The 22,782-nt window shown below is 33.4% G+C and overlaps 2 long non-coding RNA genes across 2 annotated transcripts; one reads left to right on the forward strand and one right to left on the reverse strand.

Moving 5' to 3' along the window:
- The first annotated feature begins 1,596 nt into the window (after positions 1–1,596).
- Positions 1,597–8,778, forward strand: LOC127838449 (uncharacterized). Its single transcript, XR_008029814.1, has 2 exons — positions 1,597–2,211; positions 8,038–8,778. It is a non-coding gene; the product is annotated as an uncharacterized LOC127838449 (long non-coding RNA).
- A 2,308-nt stretch (positions 8,779–11,086) lies between these two features.
- On the reverse strand, positions 11,087–12,295 carry LOC127838450 (uncharacterized). The gene is made up of 3 exons (XR_008029815.1): positions 12,269–12,295; positions 12,016–12,113; positions 11,087–11,858 (listed from the first exon to the last, which is right to left on the reverse strand). It is a non-coding gene; the product is annotated as an uncharacterized LOC127838450 (long non-coding RNA).
- Positions 12,296–22,782: the final 10,487 nt, after the last annotated feature.

Raw genomic sequence — 22,782 nt, forward strand, 5'->3', positions numbered from 1 at the left:
AATTGGGGTATGAAAAATCTAATTTGAATTGTCTAGCCCGTGAATTGTCTCCTGGGGGTGAATTGTCTTGGGGTTGCTATTAAGGCTACATGTACTTCCGGCCAAGCCACGTGTTTATAGCGATTGCGCAATAAAAAACACCACTTTTTCGTGATTTAATCAAAAACTAGATTTTTCACAGTAATAACGAATACGCCAACAGGTAGATCGCGTTATATGTACAGTTAATGGAAAATTTCATAGGGCCATACATTGTAACTCTGTGAAAAATCATCTGACTAGAACCGGCTGATAATAAGCATGTCTCCTCTTGGTAGTGAAGCTTCCCATTAAGTTTAATTGAATTCCAGTCATTAGTTGCTGAGAAATAGCCCGGACAAAAATTGTGCACGGACGGACAGACGAAGCGGCGACTATATGCTCCCCCCTTAAAAAATTTGGGGAGAGCATAATAAAAAAGTTGTGGCAATTTAAAAGTGGTACGCAAACTTTAAAATAGATTTATCAATTATATGCTTATTCTTAGTGAAAAAAAGGCCATTATTGTTACAAAATGCTTGATACAGTTATCTGCTTTTGTTTATACATTGGGGTCATGTTGGTTAAGAAGCAAAATACATGTATGAAAGCAATATGTCAATGGACATAGGAAATATATTCGAGGTAGTACGCAAACATTCCAATGCGCGCACCTACGCCGGGGTGAGTAGGATAGGTCCACTATATATATTTCATATATAATAGTCGAGCTAATAAGTAAATATACTATAAACAACAAGCTTACCTCAATCACAATTTTAATGCAATACAGTTAAACAACAAGGGACAAAATTGTCACAAAACCAGGTTTTCATTGTGAAAAAAAATCTGATAAAGGGAGAAAACTCAAACTGAACTTTTGAAATGACCAAAAAAAATTAACCCCCTTTGTAAGTTTTTTTTTTTTTTTAAATCTATTTGTAGTCGTGGCGACCTTGACATTGGAGATATTGACGTGATTCTTTCGTGGGACACACCGTCCCATGATGGTGAACAAATGTGCCAAATGATTTTAAAATCTCACAATGAATGACATAGTTATGGCCAGGACAAGCTCATTTATGGCCATTTTTGACCTTTGAACTCAAAGTGTGACCTTGACCTTGGAGATATCGACGTAATTATTTCGCGCGACACACATAGTTATGGCCCGGACAAGCTTATTCCGCCAGCCCGCCAGCCAGCCAGCCAGCCCGCCCGCATTCGCCAATCTAATAACCAGTTTTTTCCTTCGGAAAACCTGGTTAATAAAGTTACAATGATATGCCAGGGATTGAAACTAACTTTTTGCTATTGTGGGCAACCATCTTTAGTATTTTGGTTGCCCAGATAAAGAATAACGAGCCCAGAAATATGAACATGTGAATATTATTATACATTTTTTTAATAAAGTAATAGATAATTATATACATTTGCTGACAATACACATGTTCAATGCATGATGTATTATTATGAGCCTGAATTGAGTCATGTCCTATTCCTAAATAATGAATGTTATTTAACTAGATTGATCCATGGTGATCAATTGTTTTTCAATTTTTATTGCACTGAATTGTTTTAAGATTTAAAAAAAAGAAGTTTACCAACTTTTGAAATTGAGTTGCCCAGGCCAAAATCTACTTGCCCCAGGCTCACGGGAAACCACATATTTCCATCCCTGTATGCTCTTCATTTTCTGATCTTCCATCCCATTCTCAAAATTAATTTTAAAGCACAATATTTTTTAATAACATTTGTATGAATTACTAACCATTATCACCCAAAACACAATTTTACAACGCTGTAATCGTGTCGTAGAGATTTAGTTTACTATTATCAGTGTTCTCTTTAAATACCGTCAGCCAGCGATTCTGCCGGTTACATTTACTCTTACATTTACATGACGGCTTCTTTTCCCAAATATATCAAGTAAATGTCATAAATGCTTTTGTTTTACTGCATAGTTGCCGGCCATATAACTGGTACTCAATTTTCTGGAAAACACTGAATTATGCATGACAAACACACAATACTTAAAATCTTAGATTCGTTTTTAAAATAAATTGACACTTCCAGCTTGTCGCCATTAAAATCCAAAGATTCAAATAATTTTCCACGAGGTACGTCAACAATTGCGTAATCAAATGAATGAAAAATAAAAGTAAAGAAAGCCGGTGTTTACATAAATTCCAGGTTGATAAACACAACAATGTAAATGTACCTTGTAGTCGATGAGATATAATAATAATACAGTTAGTAAGGCTCGTACCCTGGGTACGGTAAATATAATAAAACGTACCCAGAAATTTTAACACTAAATCGGTTGTTGTCGGGTATTTTGTAAAAATTAATTATGTTTACATTTATGTCAATTTTCTGTTCAATGGCATTTATATTATCAAAACTCATTGTTAAAATCAATGATGTGATTTAATTTTAAATCTTAAATTGTTTAAAGTCGCGTCATTGTATGACGTCGTCAAGTATAATATTTTCCTCGACATCGCACGCTCACTTTTTACCGTCATAGATTTTTTTAAAGAAACATTATTTGGTTTGCAAGGTCCGTTAAATGGGGAACACCATATTCGGTATTTATATTATGTTTAAACAATTAATTCATGCTGTGTAATAAATATTGTATAAGATATTTCGATATTGATTGAAAATGTTTCAAATTGTTATTTATGAAACCTCTTATTCTAATGAGTGTATGCTATTATATTATACTTTGAAAAGCATATCTGTTGTACTATAATCTTATTATTCATTTTTTATTGTTAATTTCATTTATTGTAGAGAATCGTCAATGTTACATCTAGGCGCCAATGCTTGTCGTCAGTGTTAGTCGTAAATGCTTGTGATCATTGTCGTCAATGTTAGTCGTCAATCCTTATCGTCATTATACATGAAGGAAATAAAAGCAGAAACAGAGACATATTCTTGATTACTTGCTTATTCCTACGGCGTCCTCTCAAAACTCAAACTAAAAAGCATGTTGATGCAGATATTTTAAAAGAGAAGCTTGTTTAAGGTAAACAAAATTGTTTTACGTTATCGGTAGCATGTTTAACGACATCAGATTTTTGGCGGATATACAACTCGGATACAATCTAATATTTGCGGGTATGTTTAAGTTTATTTACCGTACCCGGGGAACATGTAAGTAAAGTTAAGAGTACCCATGGTACATGTACCGGTAAGTAGTACCCGAGCCGAGAATGACCAATCAAGCCTTAGTAAGTGATTGATGGTGTATGGGATAACATGCACTGAGGGTGTATATTTTTCATGGACAAGTCAATTGAAGGTGTTAGAGATGCATTGATCCATAACATTAAAAAGGGTAATTAACCAAGGGCTTATTAAAATTAAAACGATGATATTACATTGTACCAGCTGTTTATTGTTGAGTACTGTAAGCTTGCAATATTTTAAATAATGTAAACAACTTACCTTGTATTAAGTTGGCACATTGTTGTCAGGTGTAGAAACTTTTTATACTTATTTCTGTTAAGTTGCACTGGCTGAACCAAAAGAATTATGTAGTCGTTTCTAAATAATCACGAAACAACCTACTAATGCATATATGCTTGCCAGTTGCTGAGTTTGTGCATTTCCATTCATTATACTATCGGCCTTGGCAAACAGCGTAGACTCAGATTAGACGCCGCATGATGTCTGCTATTTGGTACGCAGAAGATTTGCATATCCACGGGTGTTTTATGTCAAATGTTATGGTTTTTCAATAGATCGTATACTTATCTACAAAACAGCGAAATAGCGTTCACTTGACATCATTTTTAATTATGTTATTTTGTTAATACTTTCTCGCGTTCTTTTCGCCTTTGGTCGACGCCGTCTGCTATTTCGAACGATGAAGATTTCCATATCCACTGGCGTTTTTTTATGTCAAATGTTAGTGTTTTCCAATGGATCGTATACTTATCTACAAAACAGATAAGTAGCGTTCACTTTACATTGTTTGAGATGATGTTTTTTTGTAAATACTTTCTAAGCGTTCATTCTGACGAAGTCGACCATTTTGACGGGTGTGAAGAAATACCGAATTTCCCGTAATTACCAAAATCCCCAGAAATCCACGAGATCCCACGAAATCCCCATTAATATTGATTATTTATCGAAAAACTGCGTATTTTAATATAGACTGTTGCGAAATACACGGAAATCACTAATGAAACATTGTTTTTATCAAAGTTTGATTTCGGGGATTTCGGTAGGGAATTCGGTATATCCACACCGCATTTTGTAATTCCGGTTTTGTCAAACTTGCGAAACGTTTTCGTGATTTAATCAAAAACTATATTTTTCCCAGGTATAACGCCTACGCCAACAGGTAGATCGCATTCTTCTCCATATACATGTCAAATTTCAGCAAAATTTACCGACCAGTTTTCAAGCGCCTCAAATCGCGACTATATGCCTCAACTTAACGAAACTTAGCCCCCTTTATCATTCGTTCGAATGAACGTCATCAATGATGACGTCCAATACATCACTCATTCCATACTAGACTTGCGACACCTTAAGGGTTTCGCGGGATGGAATGAGTGGGGAGATCATATAAAATTTTCAGCTTTCCGGAAGCAAGGACCCTCTGGACGTGAAACATCAGCTTTCCAACACTATATGATTCCAGTTCCAAAGCACATATTGCATTAGTTCAATGGGAAGAACATAAAACGGCATATTCACAATTCTCTGAAAAACAAACAGTGCTAAAAATATTTAAAGTAGTCATTTACTACTAGAGTTGCGACACCTTAAGGGTTTCGCGGGATGGAATGAGTGGAGAGTTCAAATCAAATTGAAAATCGATTATTTCAAAATAAAAAATTGGTACGAAAAAATATGTGGGCAGTGGGTACGAAAAAAAAAACATTTGGGTAAGAAAACAAATTTGAGTACGAAAAAAAAAGGGTACGAACAAAATAAAGGTACGAAAAACTATTTGGGTACGAAAAAAATGGGTACAAATAAAAAATTAGGTACGAACAAATTTGTGTACGAAAAAAATTTGAGTACGAACAAATGGGTACGAACAAATTTGTGTACGAAGAAATAATGGTTACGAACATAATATGGGCAGGAAAAAAAACTAATTTGGTTACGAAAACAAATTAGAGTACGAAAAAATAAAGGAAACAAAAAAAATTAGGGTACGAAAACTATTTGGGTACGAAAAAAATGGGTACAAATAAAAATTTGGGTACGAAAAAATCTGGGTACGAAACAAATTTGGGTACTAAAAAAATGGGTACGAATTTTTTTATTTGGGTACGAAAAAAATGGGTATGAAAAAAAAATTGGGTACGAACAAATTTGGGTACGAAAAAGATTGGTACGAAAAAATAAATGGGTACGAACAAATTTGGGTACGAAAAACATTTGGGTACGAAAAAAATGGGTACAAAAAAAAAAATTGGGTACGAAAACAATTGGGAACAAAAACATTTGGGTACGAAAAAAATGGGTACGAAAAAAAAAATTGTTACGAAAAAAAATTTGGTACGAACAAAAATTTAGGTACGAAAAAAATGGGTACGAAAAAAATTGGGCACGAAAAAAAAGGGGTACGAAAAAAATTGGGTACCAAAAAATTGGGTACGAAAAATTTGGGTACGAAAAACATTTGGGTACGAAAATAATGGGTACGAATTTTTTTTTAGGTACGAACAAATTTGGGTACAAAAACATTTGGGTACGACAAAAATGATTACGAAAATCGAAAAATTGGGGTATGAAAAATCTAATTTGAATTGTCTAGCCCGTGAATTGTCTCCTGGGGGTGAATTGTCTTGGGGTTGCTATTAAGGCTACATGTACTTCCGGCCAAGCCACGTGTTTATAGCGATTGCGCAATAAAAAACACCACTTTTTCGTGATTTAATCAAAAACTAGATTTTTCACAGTAATAACGAATACGCCAACAGGTAGATCGCGTTATATGTACAGTTAATGGAAAATTTCATAGGGCCATACATTGTAACTCTGTGAAAAATCATCTGACCAGAACCGGCTGATAATAAGCATGTCTCCTCTTGGTAGTGAAGCTTCCCATTAAGTTTAATTGAATTCCAGTCATTAGTTGCTGAGAAATAGCCCGGACAAAAATTGTGCACGGACGGACAGACGAAGGGGCGACTATATGCTCCCCCCTTAAAAAATTTGGGGAGAGCATAATAAAAAAGTTGTGGCAATTAAAAGGTGGTACGCAAACTTTAAAATAGATTTATCAATTATATGCTTATTCTTAGTGAAAAAAAGGCCATTATTGTTACAAAATGCTTGATACAGTTATCTGCTTTTGTTTATACATTGGGGTCATGTTGGTTAAGAAGCAAAATACATGTATGAAAGCAATATGTCAATGGACATAGGAAATATATTCGAGGTAGTACTTAAACTTTCCAATGCGCGCACCTACGCCGGGGTGAGTAGGATAGGTCCACTATATATATTTCATATATAATAGTCGAGCTAAAAAGTAAATATACTATAAACAACAAGCTTACCTCAATCACAATTTTAATGCAATACAGTTAAACAACAAGGGACAAAATTGTCACAAAACCAGGTTTTCATTGTGAAAAAAAATCTGATAAAGGGAGAAAACTCAAACTGAACTTTTGAAATGACCAAAAAAAATTAACCCCCTTTGTAATTTTTTTTTTTTTTAAATCTATTTTTAGTCGTGGCGACCTTGACATTGGAGATATTGACGTGATTCTTTCGTGGGACACACCGTCCCATGATGGTGAACAAATGTGCCAAATGATTTAAAAATCTCACAATGAATGACATAGTTATGGCCAGGACAAGCTCATTTATGGCCATTTTTGACCTTTGAACTCAAAGTGTGACCTTGACCTTGGAGATATCGACGTAATTTTTTCGCGCGACACACCGTCCAATGATGGTGAACAAATGTGCCAAATGATTTGAAAATCTGACAATGAACGACATAGTTATGGCCCGGACAAGCTTATTCCGCCAGCCCGCCAGCCAGCCAGCCAGCCCGCCCGCATTCGCCAATCTAATAACCAGTTTTTTCCTTCGGAAAACCTGGTTAATAAAGTTACAATGATATGCCAGGGATTGAAACTAACTTTTTGCTATTGTGGGCAACCATCTTTAGTATTTTGGTTGCCCAGATAAAGAATAACGAGCCCAGAAATATGAACATGTGAATATTATTATACATTTTTTTAATAAAATAATAGATAATTATATACATTTGCTGACAATACACATGTTCAATGCATGATGTATTATTATGAGCCTGAATTGAGTCATGTCCTATTCCTAAATAATGAATGTTATTTAACTAGTATTGATCCATGGTGATCAATTGTTTTTCAATTTTTATTGCACTGAATTGTTTTAAGATTTAAAAAAAAGAAGTTTACCAACTTTTGAAATTGAGTTGCCCAGGCCAAAATCTACTTGTCCCGGGCTCACGGGAAACCACATATTTCCATCCCTGTATGCTCTTCATTTTCTGATCTTCCATCCCATTCTCAAAATTAATTTTAAAGCACAATATTTTTTAATAACATTTGTATGAATTACTAACCATTATCACCCAAAACACAATTTTACAACGCTGTAATCGTGTCGTAGAGATTTAGTTTACTATTATCAGTGTTCTCTTTAAATACCGTCAGCCAGCGATTCTGCCGGTTACATTTACTCTTACATTTACATGACGGCTTCTTTTCCCAAATATATCAAGTAAATGTCATAAATGCTTTTGTTTTACTGCATAGTTGCCGGCCATATAACTGGTACTCAATTTTCTGGAAAACACTGAATTATGCATGACAAACACACAATACTTAAAATCTTAGATTCGTTTTTAAAATAAATTGACACTTCCAGCTTGTCGCCATTAAAATCCAAAGATTCAAATAATTTTCCACGAGGTACGTCAACAATTGCGTAATCAAATGAATGAAAAATAAAAGTTAAGAAAGCCGGTGTTTACATAAATTCCAGGTTGATAAACACAACAAGGTAAATGTACCTTGTAGTCGGTGAGATATAATAATAATACAGTTAGTAAGGCTCGTACCCTGGGTACGGTAAATATACTAAAACGTACCCAGAAATTTTAACACTAAATCGGTTGTTGTCGGGTATTTTGTAAAAATTAATTATGTTTACATTTATGTCAATTTTCTGTTCAATGGCATTTATATTATCAAAACTCATTGTTAAAATCAATGATGTGATTTAATTTTAAATCTTAAATTGTTTAAAGTCGCGTCATTGTATGACGTCGTCAAGTATAATATTTTCCGCGACATCGCACGCTCACTTTTTACCGTCATAGATTTTTTTAAAGAAACATTATTTGGTTTGCAAGGTCCGTTAAATGGGGAACACCATATTCGGTATTTATATTATGTTTTAACAATTAATTCATGCTGTGTAATAAATATTGTATAAGATATTTCGATATTGATTGAAAATGTTTCAAATTGTTATTTATGAAACCTCTTATTCTAATGAGTGTATGCTATTATATTATACTTTGAAAAGCATATCTGTTGTACTATAATCTTATTATTCATTTTTTATTGTTAATTTCATTTATTGTAGAGAATCGTCAATGTTACATCTAGGCGCCAATGCTTGTCGTCAGTGTTAGTCGTAAATGCTTGTGATCATTGTCGTCAATGTTAGTCGTCAATCCTTATCGTCATTATACATGAAGGAAATAAAAGCAGAAACAGAGACATATTCTTGATTACTTGCTTATTCCTACGGCGTCCTCTCAACAGACAACACTCAAACTAAAAAGCATGTTGATGCGGATTTTTTAAAAGAGAAGGTTGTTTAAGGTAAACAAAATTGTTTTACGTTATCGGTAGCATGTTTAACGACATCAGATTTTTGGCGGATATACAACTCGGATACAATCTAATATTTGCGGGTATGTTTAAGTTTATTTACCGTACCCGGGGAACATGTAAGTAAAGTTAAGAGTACCCAAGGTACATGTACCGGTAAGTAGTACCCGAGCCGAGAATGACCAATCGAGCCTTAGTAAGTGATTGATGGTGTATGGGATAACATGCACTGAGGGTGTATATTTTTCATGGACAAGTCAATTGAAGGTGTTAGAGATGCATTGATCCATAACATTAAAAAGGGTAATTAACCAAGGGCTTATTAAAATTAAAACGATGATATTACATTGTACCAGCTGTTTATTGTTGAGTACTGTAAGCTTGCAATATTTTAAATAATGTAAACAACTTACCTTGTATTAAGTTGGCACATTGTTGTCAGGTGTAGAAACTTTTTATACTTATTTCTGTTAAGTTGCACTGGCTGAACCAAAAGAATTATGTAGTCGTTTCTAAATAATCACGAAACAACCTACTAATGCATATATGCTTGCCAGTTACTGAGTTTGTGCATTTCCATTCATTATACTATCGGCCTTGGCAAACAGCGTAGACTCAGATTAGACGCCGCATGATGTCTGCTATTTGGTACGCAGAAGATTTGCATATCCACGGGTGTTTTATGTCAAATGTTATGGTTTTTCAATAGATCGTATACTTATCTACAAAACAGCGAATTAGCGTTCACTTGACATCATTTTTAATTATGTTATTTTGTTAATACTTTCTCGCGTTCTTTTCGCCTTTGGTCGACGCCGTCTGCTATTTCGAACGATGAAGATTTCCATATCCACTGGCGTTTTTTTATGTCAAATGTTAGTGTTTTCCAATGGATCGTATACTTATCTACAAAACAGATAAGTAGCGTTCACTTTACATTGTTTGAGATGATGTTTTTTTGTAAATACTTTCTAAGCGTTCATTCTGACGAAGTCGACCATTTTGACGGGTGTGAAGAAATACCGAATTTCCCGTAATTACCAAAATCCCCAGAAATCCACGAGATCCCACGAAATCCCCATTAATATTGATTATTTATCGAAAAACTGCGTATTTTAATATAGACTGTTGCGAAATACACGGAAATCACTAATGAAACATTGTTTTTATCAAAGTTTGATTTCGGGGATTTCGGTAGGGAATTCGGTATATCCACACCGCATTTTGTAATTCCGGTTTTGTCAAACTTGCGAAACGTTTTCGTGATTTAATCAAAAACTATATTTTTCCCAGGTATAACGCCTACGCCAACAGGTAGATCGCATTCTTCTCCATATACATGTCAAATTTCAGCAAAAGTAACCGACCAGTTTTCATGGCGCTCAAATCGCGACTATATGCACCAACTTAACGAAACTTAGCCCCCTTTATCATTCGTTCGAATGAACGTCATCAATGATGACGTCCAATACATCACTCATTCCATACTGAGTTGCGACACCTTAAGGGTTTCGCGGGATGGAATGAGTGGGAACTAAAAAAATGTGGGTTCGAAAATTTGGGTAAGAAAATGTGGGAACACAAATTTTGGGTACTAAACAAGGTTACCAGACAACTCGCCCCAAAGCCAACTCGCCCCAGGACAAGTCGCCCCGAAAATCTGGACAAGTCGCCCCAAATATATTGGACAACTCGCCCCAATCGAAAGACAACTCGCCCCAAATAAAAGACAACTCGCCCCAAATTAAATGACAGCGTGCAACGAAATATTTTGTCATATATATAATACTCTTTGTGAAAAAAATGTATTAAATAACATTTTTGACTTTAAAAGGAATGCTGAATACACAAAACGAATAATACATGGGGAAAAAAATAAAAATAGAAATGTGTTATATTCATAATTTTATTCATAATTTATAACAATTACAGACTCACGATACTAACATTTGTTTTTATTGAAAACATACAAAGCATCAATTTTAGCATATTAAATGAAATAAATAACACAGATTTATGAATGAAAAGACAATTCAAAATATTATCAAACATTTCCATTTATTAACTCATTTTAAAAATAATTTTAAAACACAGTTTGTAATGAGCCTTGATGAATAATATCAAACATTTCAAACATCCGTAATAATAAACACAAACTTTCACAAAATATTATCAAACATTTCCAACATCTTTAATACTTTTAAAACATTACAAACACAGGTTGTAATGAGCCATGATGAAAATTATCAAACATTTCAAACATCCGTAATAATTAAACACAAACTTTCACACAGAAACAAGCTTTTAAACACAATGGTTGAAACATTTCTAACAATCAGAAGAAAAAAAAACAACAAATGAGCAATAATTTATTTCAATTCAATCTAGCAACTTTCAGGCAGGCATTTGGTCCGTAAATGATGAATATTATCAAACATTTAAAAAATATAATAATGGTAAAACATTACAAACACACAGTAACTTTCACACACAAACAAGCTTTTCAAAAACAAGGGTTGAAACATTTCCAACAATCAGAAAGACATCAAATGAGCAACGTTCATGCATTTGGTCCATAAATGCCACTGCATTTCCTCAGTAGGCCGTTGACTGACAATTCTCCGCTCTCGTACGCTTCCCACAGCTTGGAGATTTTTCCCCTGGAGAGACGTGTTCTTCCTTCGTTGTCGCCTGGATAGCTTTCCTTCTGATACCATCTTCACCTGTGTTGGGAGAAGGGAAGCCTCTTCACAAAGAAGGGTCAGTAGTAGGTAGAAAGGCAAATTGGCTTTCTTGGCTTGCTGATTTAGTTTCAAGTGCCACCCTTCACAGTCATTATTTGTTCGGACACTCCGACCAAACACGCTCCAATTTTCAGGTCCCCACACCAAAGATTTAAGCTATGTCCTGTCCACATACTCTAGCAGGTCGGCCAGGCGTTCGTCTGTTGTTTTTTCTTTCAGTCTGAAACAAATAAAAATGAATCAGTACTATTACAAGAGACCAGTAATTTGTAAAGTAATAGTCTGAACGGTTTTTCGAATTATTTCTAAATAAGTGAAACGTGGCCATCCAGTTATTTTTTGTATTTCTTTGTGTATTTGTCAAATATATAATCTACCTCATAATCGCTGGTTCCACATGTTCCGCTGGCAGGAACGGTATAGACATGACCTTGCGGACAAAGGTGAATACAGTGTCGCGTTGACTGTAGGCGCTCTGTAAAATCAATGAAATACTATATAATAAGTGATATGAAACATCGGCATGTGTATGTGTTATTTTTTTCCTAGATTTATATAACGGCGAAAATTTAAATTTTCGTAAGTACAATCATAAAATTATTTATACACATCCATAATTATATTTATTACCTGGAGACCGAGGCTTTGCACGTGCCGCCATACTTTCAAGTTTGCATGAGTGTGAAAACATTCACAGGCTGTGAGCGAATGTTTGTTAATACTGTATATTTAAGCATATGTAAATATCCGTAAGGGTACGAACTGTAAGGGTAAAACAATTACCTGTGTGTAGTCTTCACTGGTTTTTCCGGCCATCACCGCAAACAGTAACGGAAGCTGCTTCATGTCTTTCGATTGGGGCGAGTTGTCCAACATATTGCAAATGTGGGTACGAACATTTTGGTTACGAAAAAAAATGTGGGTACGAAAATTGTGGGTACAATGGGTCAATGTTAAGGTTTTAGCATGGCGGACGCCGGACGGCGAAAAGACACGACACGACACCATGAGCTGGCTATGAAAATACCTCAGGTATTCTCCGAAAAACAGCCGAGCGCATATGCATAAGTCAGTGAGTAATACTCAACAATACTATTGTCAAGCAAATTTGTCCCCTACCGGCTCCACCATTGTCAGAATTTATTTTATTTTTGTATTTATTGCCATAGAAGCCAGAATTTTTGACGTAGGAACAAAATGAAATTACGTGCATAATGCCCTTATTGCCATCTATCCATGTTTCAAGTTTCATGAAAAAATATTAAGAACTTTTAAAGTTATCGCAGGATTCAGAAAAGTGTGACAGACTAACTGACTGACTGACGGACACACAGAGCACAAACCATAAGTCCCCTCCGGTGAAACCGGTAGTGGACTAATAAAAGCTAGTCACTGCGTATAAAATCAGAACCACTGGGCCGAATCTGCTGAAACTTGGCCACATTATAGATTATAGTCCAAACAAGCTACAGAATGAGCGTTTTTGGACCTGACGGCGTAAAACATTAACCAATAATGGACAGCACAAAATGGGTCATTTTGTACAAAAAAAAGTAAACTTTAAGTGGCATTTAATGACCTTTAGACATCAGAAAGTTGCACATTTTTAATATTCTGCACACTTCGACTTGTTTTTTTTTTTTACAAATTTAGAAGCATTTATGCTTGGGATGTATATAAACCCTGTTATTCAGTGCCAAATTTGGCCAAAAATCACAATACAATCCCAAAAATGGCTAAGCAGCAATGCCCTTTAATATTATTCCTTATATTTAATTGTATTGTTTAAAAAGATAACTGTGTATATTTAATCATAATGGCTCTGTATATCACACATGATAGGCCACTGCTGGGGCCTGAACCCAGAACTCATCTCACATTGTAAGATGCGTTTTTCAATTAAACTACAATGACTGTATCGTGTGAAGTGGAGCCAACATACACCCACATAAGTGAAAAAATCATTCCGTCCATATATTTGTCCTGGGTGTTTTCTGACACATGTGATACATTTGTGTAGATGAATATGACATTGTGTGTCGCAAGGTACCAAGTAAGACAAAATCAGCATTTTTATGTAGGGTCTTCATACGGTAAAATTATTTGTGCCCAAATAATAATAGATGAATGTATATTAGGCTTCAATGTTGCTAATATACTATGACGACTAGTTCATACGATACCATTTTTATTAATATATATGCCAAATTTAATGAAATAGACTTGAAAATGTGTGTCGCCAGATACCAAGTAAGAAAAAAAATCAGCATTTTTATGTAGGGTCTTCACACTGTAAAATTATTTGTGGCCAAATAATAATAGATGAAATCAGCATTTTTATGTAGGGTCTTCACACTGTAAAATTATTTGTGGCCAAATAAAAATAGATGAATGCATATTAGGCTTCAATGTTGCTTATACTATGACTACTGGTTCATACGATGCCAATTTTATAAATATCTATGCCAAATTTAATGAAATAGACTTGAAAATGTGTGTCGCCAGGTACCAATTAAGAAAAAAAATCAGCATGTTTATGTACGGTCTTCACACAGTAAAATTATTTGTGCCCAAATAATAATAGATGAATGCATATTAGGCTTCAATGTTGCTTATTCTATGACTACTGGTCCATACAATGCCAATTTTATAAATATCTATGCCAAATTTAATGAAATAGACTTGAAAATGTGTGTTGCCAGGTACCAAGTAAGAAAAAAATCTGCATTTTTATGTAGGGTCTTCACACAGTAAAATTATTTGTGCCCAAATAATAATAGATTAATGCATATTAGGCTTCAATGTTGCTTATACTATGACTAATGGTTAATACAATACCATTTTTATAAATATCTATGCCAAATTTAATGAAATAGACTTGAAAATGTGTGTCGCCAGGTACCAAGTAAGAAAAAAATCAGCATTTTTATGTAGGGTCTTCACACGGTAAAATTATTTGTTCCCAAATAATAATAGATGAATGCATATTAGGCTTCAATGTTGCTTATACTATGAAGACATGTTCATACAATGCCATTTTTATTAATATATATGCCAAATATAATGAAATAGAATTGAAAATGTGTGTCGCCAGGTACCAATTAAGAAAAACATCAGCATTTTTATGTAGGGTCTTCACACATGGTAAAATTATTTGTGCCCAAAATAATAATAGATGAATGCATATTAGGCTTCAATGTTGCTTATACTATGACTAATGGTTCATACGATGCCATTTTTATAAATATCTATGCCAAATTTAATGAAATCGACTTGAAAATGTGTGTCGCCAGGTACCAAATAAGAAAAAAATCAGCAATTTTATGTAGGATCTTCACACGGTAAAATTGTTTGTGCCCAAATAATAATACATGTAGATGAATGCATATTAGGCTTCAATGTTGCTTATACTATGACTACTGGTTCATACGATGCCATTTTTTTAAATATCTATGCCAAATTTAATGAAAAAGACTTGAAAATGTGTGTCGCCAGGTACCAAGTAAGAAAAAAATCAGCATTTTTATGTAGGGTCTTCACACAGTAAAATTATTTGTGCCCAAGTAATAATAGATGAATGCATATTAGGCTTCAATGTTGCTTATACTATGACTACTAGTTCATACGATGCCAATTTTATAAATAACTATGCCAATTTTAATGAAATAGACTTGAAAATGTGTGTCGCCATTGAAGTAAGAAAAAAATCAGCATTTTTATGTAGGGTCTTCACACAGTAAAATTATTTGTGCCCAAAATAATAATAGATGAATGCATATTATAGGCTTCAATGTTGCTTATACTATGACTTCTGGTTCATACGATGCCATTTTTATAAATATCTATGCCAAATTTAATGAAATAGACTTGAAAATGTGTGTCGCCAGGTACCAAATAAGAAAAAAATCAGCATTTTTATGTAGGATCTTCACACGGTAAAATTGTTTGTGCCCAAATAATAATACATGTAGATGAATGCGTATTAGGCTTCAATGTTGCTTATACTAAGACTACTGGTTCATACGATGCCATTTTCAAAAATATCTATGCCAAATTTAATGAAAAATACTTGAAAATGTGTGTCGCCAGGTACCAAGTAAGAAAAAAATCAGCATTTTTATGTAGGGTCTTCACACAGTAAAATTATTTGTGCCCATGTAATAATAGATGAATGCATATTAGGCTTCAATGTTGCTTATACTATGACTACTGGTTCATACGATGCCAATTTTATAAATATCTATGCCAAATTTAATGAAATAGACTTGAAAATGTGTGTCGCCAGGTACCAATTAAGAAAAAAATCAGCATTTTTATGTACGGTCTTCACACAGTAAAATTATTTGTGCCCAAATAATAATAGATGAATGCATATTAGGCTTCAATGTTGCTTATTCTATGACTACTGGTCCATACGATGCCAATTTTATAAATATCTATGCCAAATTTAATGAAATAGACTTGAAAATGTGTGTCGCCAGGTACCAAGTAATAAAAAAATCTGCATTTTTATGTAGGGTCTTCACACAGTAAAATTATTTGTGCCCAAATAATAATAGATTAATGCATATTAGGCTTCAATGTTGCTTATACTATGACTAATGGTTAATACAATACCATTTTTATAAATATCTATGCCAAATTTAATGAAATAGACTTGAAAATGTGTGTCGCCAGGTACCAAGTAAGAAAAAAATCAGCATTTTTATGTAGGGTCTTCACACGGTAAAATTATTTGTTCCCAAATAATAATAGATGAATGCATATTAGGCTTCAATGTTGCTTATACTATGAAGACATGTTCATACAATGCCATTTTTATTAATATATATGCCAAATTTAATGAAATAGAATTGAAAATGTGTGTCGCCAGGTACCAATTAAGAAAAAATTCAGCATTTTTATGTAGGGTCTTCACACATGGTAAAATTATTTGTGCCCAAAATAATAATAGATGAATGCATATTAGGCTTCAATGTTGCTTATACTATGACTAATGGTTCATACGATGCCATTTTTATAAATATCTATGCCAAATTTAATGAAATCGACTTGAAAATGTGTGTCGCCAGGTACCAAATAAGAAAAAAATCAGCAATTTTATGTAGGATCTTCACACGGTAAAATTGTTTGTGCCCAAATAATAATACATGTAGATGAATGCATATTAGGCTTCAATGTTGCTTATACTATGACTAATGGTTCATACGATGCCATTTTTATAAATATCTATGCCAAATTTAATGAAATCGACTTGAAAATGTGTGTCGCCAGGTACCAAATTAGAAAAAAATCAGCATTTTTATGTAGGGTCTTCACACAGTAAAATTATTTGTGCCCAAGTAATAATAGATGAATGCATATTAGGCTTCAATGTTGCTTATACTATGACTACTGGTTCATACGATGCCAATTTTATAAATATCTATGCCAAATTAAATGAAATAGACTTGAAAATGTGTGTCGCCATTGAAGTAAGAAAAAAATCAGCATTTTTATGTAGGGTCTTCACACAGTAAAATTATTTGTGCCCAAAATAATAATAGATGAATGCATATTATAGGCTTCAATGTTGCTTATAGTATGACTACTGGTTCATACGATGCCATTTTTATAAATATCTATGCCAAATTTAATGAAATAGACTTGTAAATGTGTGTCGCCAGGTACCAAGTAAGAAAAAAATCAGCATTTTTATGTAGGGTCTTCACACAGTAAAATTATTTGTGCCCAAATAATAATAGATGAATGCATATTAGGCTTCAATGTTGCTTATACTATGACTAATGGTTCATACGATACCATTTTTATAAATATCTATGCCAAATCTAATGAAATAGACTTGAAAATGTGTGTCACCAGGTACCAAATAAGAAAAAAATCAGCATTTTTATATAGGGTCTTCACACAGTAGAATTATTTGTGCCCAAGTAATAATAGATGAATGCATATTAGGCTTCAATGTTGCTTATACTATGACTACTGGTTCATACGATGCCAATTTCATAAATATCTATGCCAAATTTAATGAAATAGAATTGAAAATGTGTGTCGCAAGGTACCAAGTCAGAAAAAAATTAGCATTTTTATGTAGGGTCTTCACACAGTAAAATTATTTGTGCCCAAATAAGAATAGATAAATGCATATTAGGCTTCAATGTTGCTTATACTATGACTTATGGTTCATACGATACCATTTTTATAAATATCTATGCCAAATTTAATGAAATAGACTTGAAAATGTGATTCGCCAGGTACCAAGTAAGAAAAAAAAACGCATTTTTATGTAGGGTCTTCACACAGTAAAATTATTTGTTCCCAAATAATAATAGATGAATGCATATTAGGCTTCAATGTTGCTTATACTATGACGATATGTTCATACAATGCCATTTTTAAAAATATCTATGCCAAATTTAATGAAATAGAATTAAAAATGTGTGTCGCCAGGTACCAAGTAAGAAAAAAATCAGCATTTATATGTAGGGTCTTCACATGGTAAAATTATTTGTGCCAAAAATATTAACAGATGAATGCATATTAGGCTTCAATGTTGCTTATACTATGACTACTGGTTCATACAATGCCATTTTTACAAATATCTATGCCAAATTTAATGAAATAGACTTGAAAATGTGTGTCGCCAGGTACCAAGTAAGAAAAAATCAGCATTTTTATGTAGGGTCATCACACGGTAAAATTATTTGTGCCCAAATAATAATAGATGAATGTATATTAGGCTTCAATGTTGCTTATACTATGACTACTGGTTCATACGATGCCAGTTTTATAAATATCTATGCCAAATTTAATGAAATAGACTTGAAAATGTGTGTCGCCAGGTACCAAATAAGAAAAAAATCAGCATTTTTATGTAGGATCTTCACACGGTAAAATTGTTTGTGCCCAAATAATAATACATGTAGATGAATGCATATTAGGCTTCAATGTTGCTTATACTATGACTACTTGTTCATACGATGCCATTTTTTAAAATATCTATGCCAAATTTAATGAAAAAGACTTGAAAATGTGTGTCGCCAGGTACCAAGTAAGAAAAAAATCAGCATTTTTATGTAGGGTCTTCACACAGTAAAATTATTTGTGCCCAATTAATAATAGATGAATGCATATTAGGCTTCAATGTTGCTTATACTATGACTACTGGTTCATACGATGCCAATTTTATAAATATCTATGCCAAATTTAATGAAATAGACTTGAAAATGTGTGTCGCCAGGTACCAAGTAAGACAAAAATCAGCATTTTTATGTAGGGTCTTCACACAGTAAAATTATTTGTGCCCAAATAATAATAGATAAATGCATATTAGGCTTCAATGCAGGGTTGGCATATTGACCGGTCAATTGAGTATTGACCGGGCCGGCGGTCAATACCTGGTTAAAACCGGTCAATACTGGTCATTACTGGTCGATTGAAAATTGTAGCATTTAAACATTACAAAGGAGCCATTTTATATAAAATCAATAATTATTCTGTAATTGATAAACTTTTTTCTGAGTTATTTATTTTTAAAAAAATCTTTAAAGCTGTTAAAAGTTACTTCTTAATTATTTATGGAAACAGCCTCAAATACATAAGGACTAAGGCAATATCTTTATCTCAGTGTATCACATCTGTTACTAATTAGCCGGATTTTACATAAATTCCAGGTTGATAAACACAACAAGGTAAAGGTACCTTGTAGTCGGTGAGATATAATAATAATACAGTTAGTAAGGCTGGTACCCTGGGTACGGTAAATATACTAAAACGTACGCGGAAATTTTAACACTAAATCGGTTGTTGTCGGCTATTTTGTAAAAATTAATTATGTTTACATTTATGTCAATTTTCTGTTAAATGGCATTTATATTATCAAAACTCATTGTTAAAATCAATAATGTGATTTAATTTTAAATCTTAAATTGTTTAAAGTCGCGTCATTGTATGACGTCGTCAAGTATAATATTTTCCGCGACATCGCACGTTCACTTTTTACCGTCATAGATTTTTTTAAAGAAACATTATTTGGTTACCAAGGTCCGTTAAATGGGGAACACCATATTCGGTATTTATATAATGTTTTAACAATTAATTAATGCTGTGTAATAAATATTGTTTAAGATATTTCTATATTTATTGAAAATGTTTCAAAATGTTATTTATGAAACATCTTATTCTAATGAGTGTATGCTATTATATTATACTTTGAAAAGCATATCTGTTGTACTATAATCTTATTATTCATTTATTACTGTTAATTTCATTTATTGTAGAGAATCGTCAATGTTACATCTAGTCGCCAATGCTTGTTGTCAGTGTTAGTCTTAAATGCTTGTGATCATTGTCGTCGATGTTAGTCGTCAATCCTTATCGTCATTATACATGAAGGAAATAAAAGCAGAAACAGAGACGTATTCTTGATTACTTGCTTATTCCTACGGCGTCCTCTCAACACTCATACTAAAAAGCATGTTGATGCAGATTTTTTAAAAGAGAAGTTTGTTTAAGGTAAACAATATTGTTTTACGTTAATCGGTAGCATGTTTAACGACATCGGATTTTTGGCGGATATACAACTCGGATACAATCTAATATTTGCGGGTATGTTAAAGTTTATTTACCGTACCCAGGGTACATGTAAGTAAAATTAAGAGTACCCGGGGTACATGTACCGGTAAGTAGTACCCGAGCCGAGAATGATCAATCGAGCCTTAGTAAGTGAGTGATGGTGTATGGGATAACATGCACTGAGGGTGTATATTTTTCACGAACAAGTCAATTGAAGGTGTTAGAGATGCATTGATCCATAAGATTTAAAAGGGTAATTAACCACGGGCTTATTAAAATTAAAATGATGACATTACATTGTACCGGCTGTTTATTGTTGTATACTGTAAGCTTGCAATATTTTAAATAATGTAAACAACTTACCTTGTATTAAGTTGGCACATTGTTGTCAGGTGTAGAAACTTTTTATACTTATTTCTGTTTAGTTGCACTGGCTGAACCAAAAGAATTATGTAGTCGTTTCTAAATAATCACGAAACAACCTACTAATGCATATATGCTTGCCAGTTACTGAGTTTGTGCATTTCCATTCATTATCGGCCTTGGCAAACAGCGTAGAATCAGAGACGCCGTGTGATGTCTGCTATTTCGTTACACTGAAGATTTTCATATCCGCGGGTGTTTTTATGTCAAATGTTATGGTTTTTCAATAGATCGTATACTTATCTACAAAACAGCGAATGAGCATTCACTTTACATCATTTCTGATGATCTTATTTTGTAAATAATTTCTGAGCGTTAATTCCTACGTTGCTATGTCGTCAGCCATTTTGACGGTTGCTTTGTTTACTTTCGGTTTCCACTACAAACGAAATTAATTGATTTGCTGCTTGCGTTTTTTATTGATTAAATAATAAATTATTAAACCCTAATAATGTAATTGTCTGAATATCATTTATATTCAAGATATTATCGGATAAACAGAATACCATTCTAATACCAGTGTGTACTTACATTTATCTCGGAAAGCCTAGCCGTGTAAACCTTTCTTTAACTCGTCGCACTCAATACGTTGAATAACACATAGATTTATGTCATGTTCATTTAAAAACCACAATGTGCACAAAAGACATGCATGTGTACTACCGATTGATATTCAAACACAATTATTACGCCTTTGTTTATCGATTAAACGCCTAACTGAATTAATAACGCGTAACGTCAGTTTCTTTGTTTCGTAGCAAGATGGAAGCTAGCCTAAGCGCTTTTCATGACGTCACGCGCGCGTGCCCTTTCCCATAAAAATATTTAAACGCAAAATACTCGAAAACTTGATTTTTCCCAGGTATAACGCCTACGCCAACAGGTAGATCGCATTCTTCTCCATATACATGTCAAATTTCAGCAAAATTAACCGACCAGTTTTCAAGACTCCCAAATCGCGACTATATGCACCAACTTAATGAAACTTAGCCCCCTTTATCATTCGTTCGAATGAACGTCATCAATGATGACGTCCAATACATCACTCATTCCATATTTACATGTAATTGATTATGTCCTCCGATAGTTGCATTTTTAATTTAAATATGTGTTCCTATATGCATTTATTGTTGTATTGACTTAAAAAACTAAAATGGATGCCCATTCTTAGTTTGCTGTCTTAAGTCTACCCTAAAATTATACATGTTTCTTGCATAATTGAATTATCAAAAACTTCATACTTGTAAAGGCATTGTCAGAGTTATTTGGTTAAGTTAGAGACAAAGTAAAGCAAATATATTCATTTTTCTTAAAATGAATCATATCTGAAGCCCCCACTGGGATTCAAACCCAGATCTCTTTCCTCTGGGAAGGAAAGTATTCTATCTTGAAATACAAGGGCAAGTAGGAGGACAATTTGCAGTTTTAAACCTATAATCATATAAACTTAATGTTTCACATGACCTTAGAAACAACACAGACATCTCTGAATCTGAAATACATTACAGTTACAATTCAGGTTTTTTAGTATTGTGCATTGTACATGATATTTAAGTATTGTATTTATCCTTAGTACACAGAACTGCCTAAAGATGCGTAAAATACCAGTATTCAAATCTGAAAATATCCCATGTGTTTGTTTTACTCTGTAAGTATCCCTATTTTATTTCAATAAAGCAGTTTTTCCTTCTGAAAATTTAACTAAATGTCAGTTATGCTACTTTTTACATTCAGCAAATGACATGTGTCCGTAATGTCAATTTTGAACATTTGGTAAAAACATTATTTTTACCAAAAAGGTTGACTTAATATTATTAAACAGTGATGTATGTCACCTTAATAAAAAAAAATGGGAAAGAAATAAAATGTTTAAAAATGTCAGTTACATGATTTATAACATTAAGTAGACGATATAGCTTTGATACTTTAGGATAAGAGTAGACCTTAACACAAATAGGATAAGAGTAGACCTGAACACAAAACTTAACCAAATTTTCAATTTTCTAACTATAAAAGGGGGTATTATTCTGTCAAAAAACAGAAAAAAATGGGTACGAAAAATATTTGTGTACGAAAACAATTGGGTAAGAAAAAATTATGCCGAAAAAATATATGCTAAAATAGCTTGGGGTCTTGACCACCAAAAT

Source organism: Dreissena polymorpha, chromosome 7, assembly GCF_020536995.1.
Source record: "Dreissena polymorpha isolate Duluth1 chromosome 7, UMN_Dpol_1.0, whole genome shotgun sequence".
NCBI classification, from domain to species: domain Eukaryota; kingdom Metazoa; phylum Mollusca; class Bivalvia; order Myida; family Dreissenidae; genus Dreissena; species Dreissena polymorpha.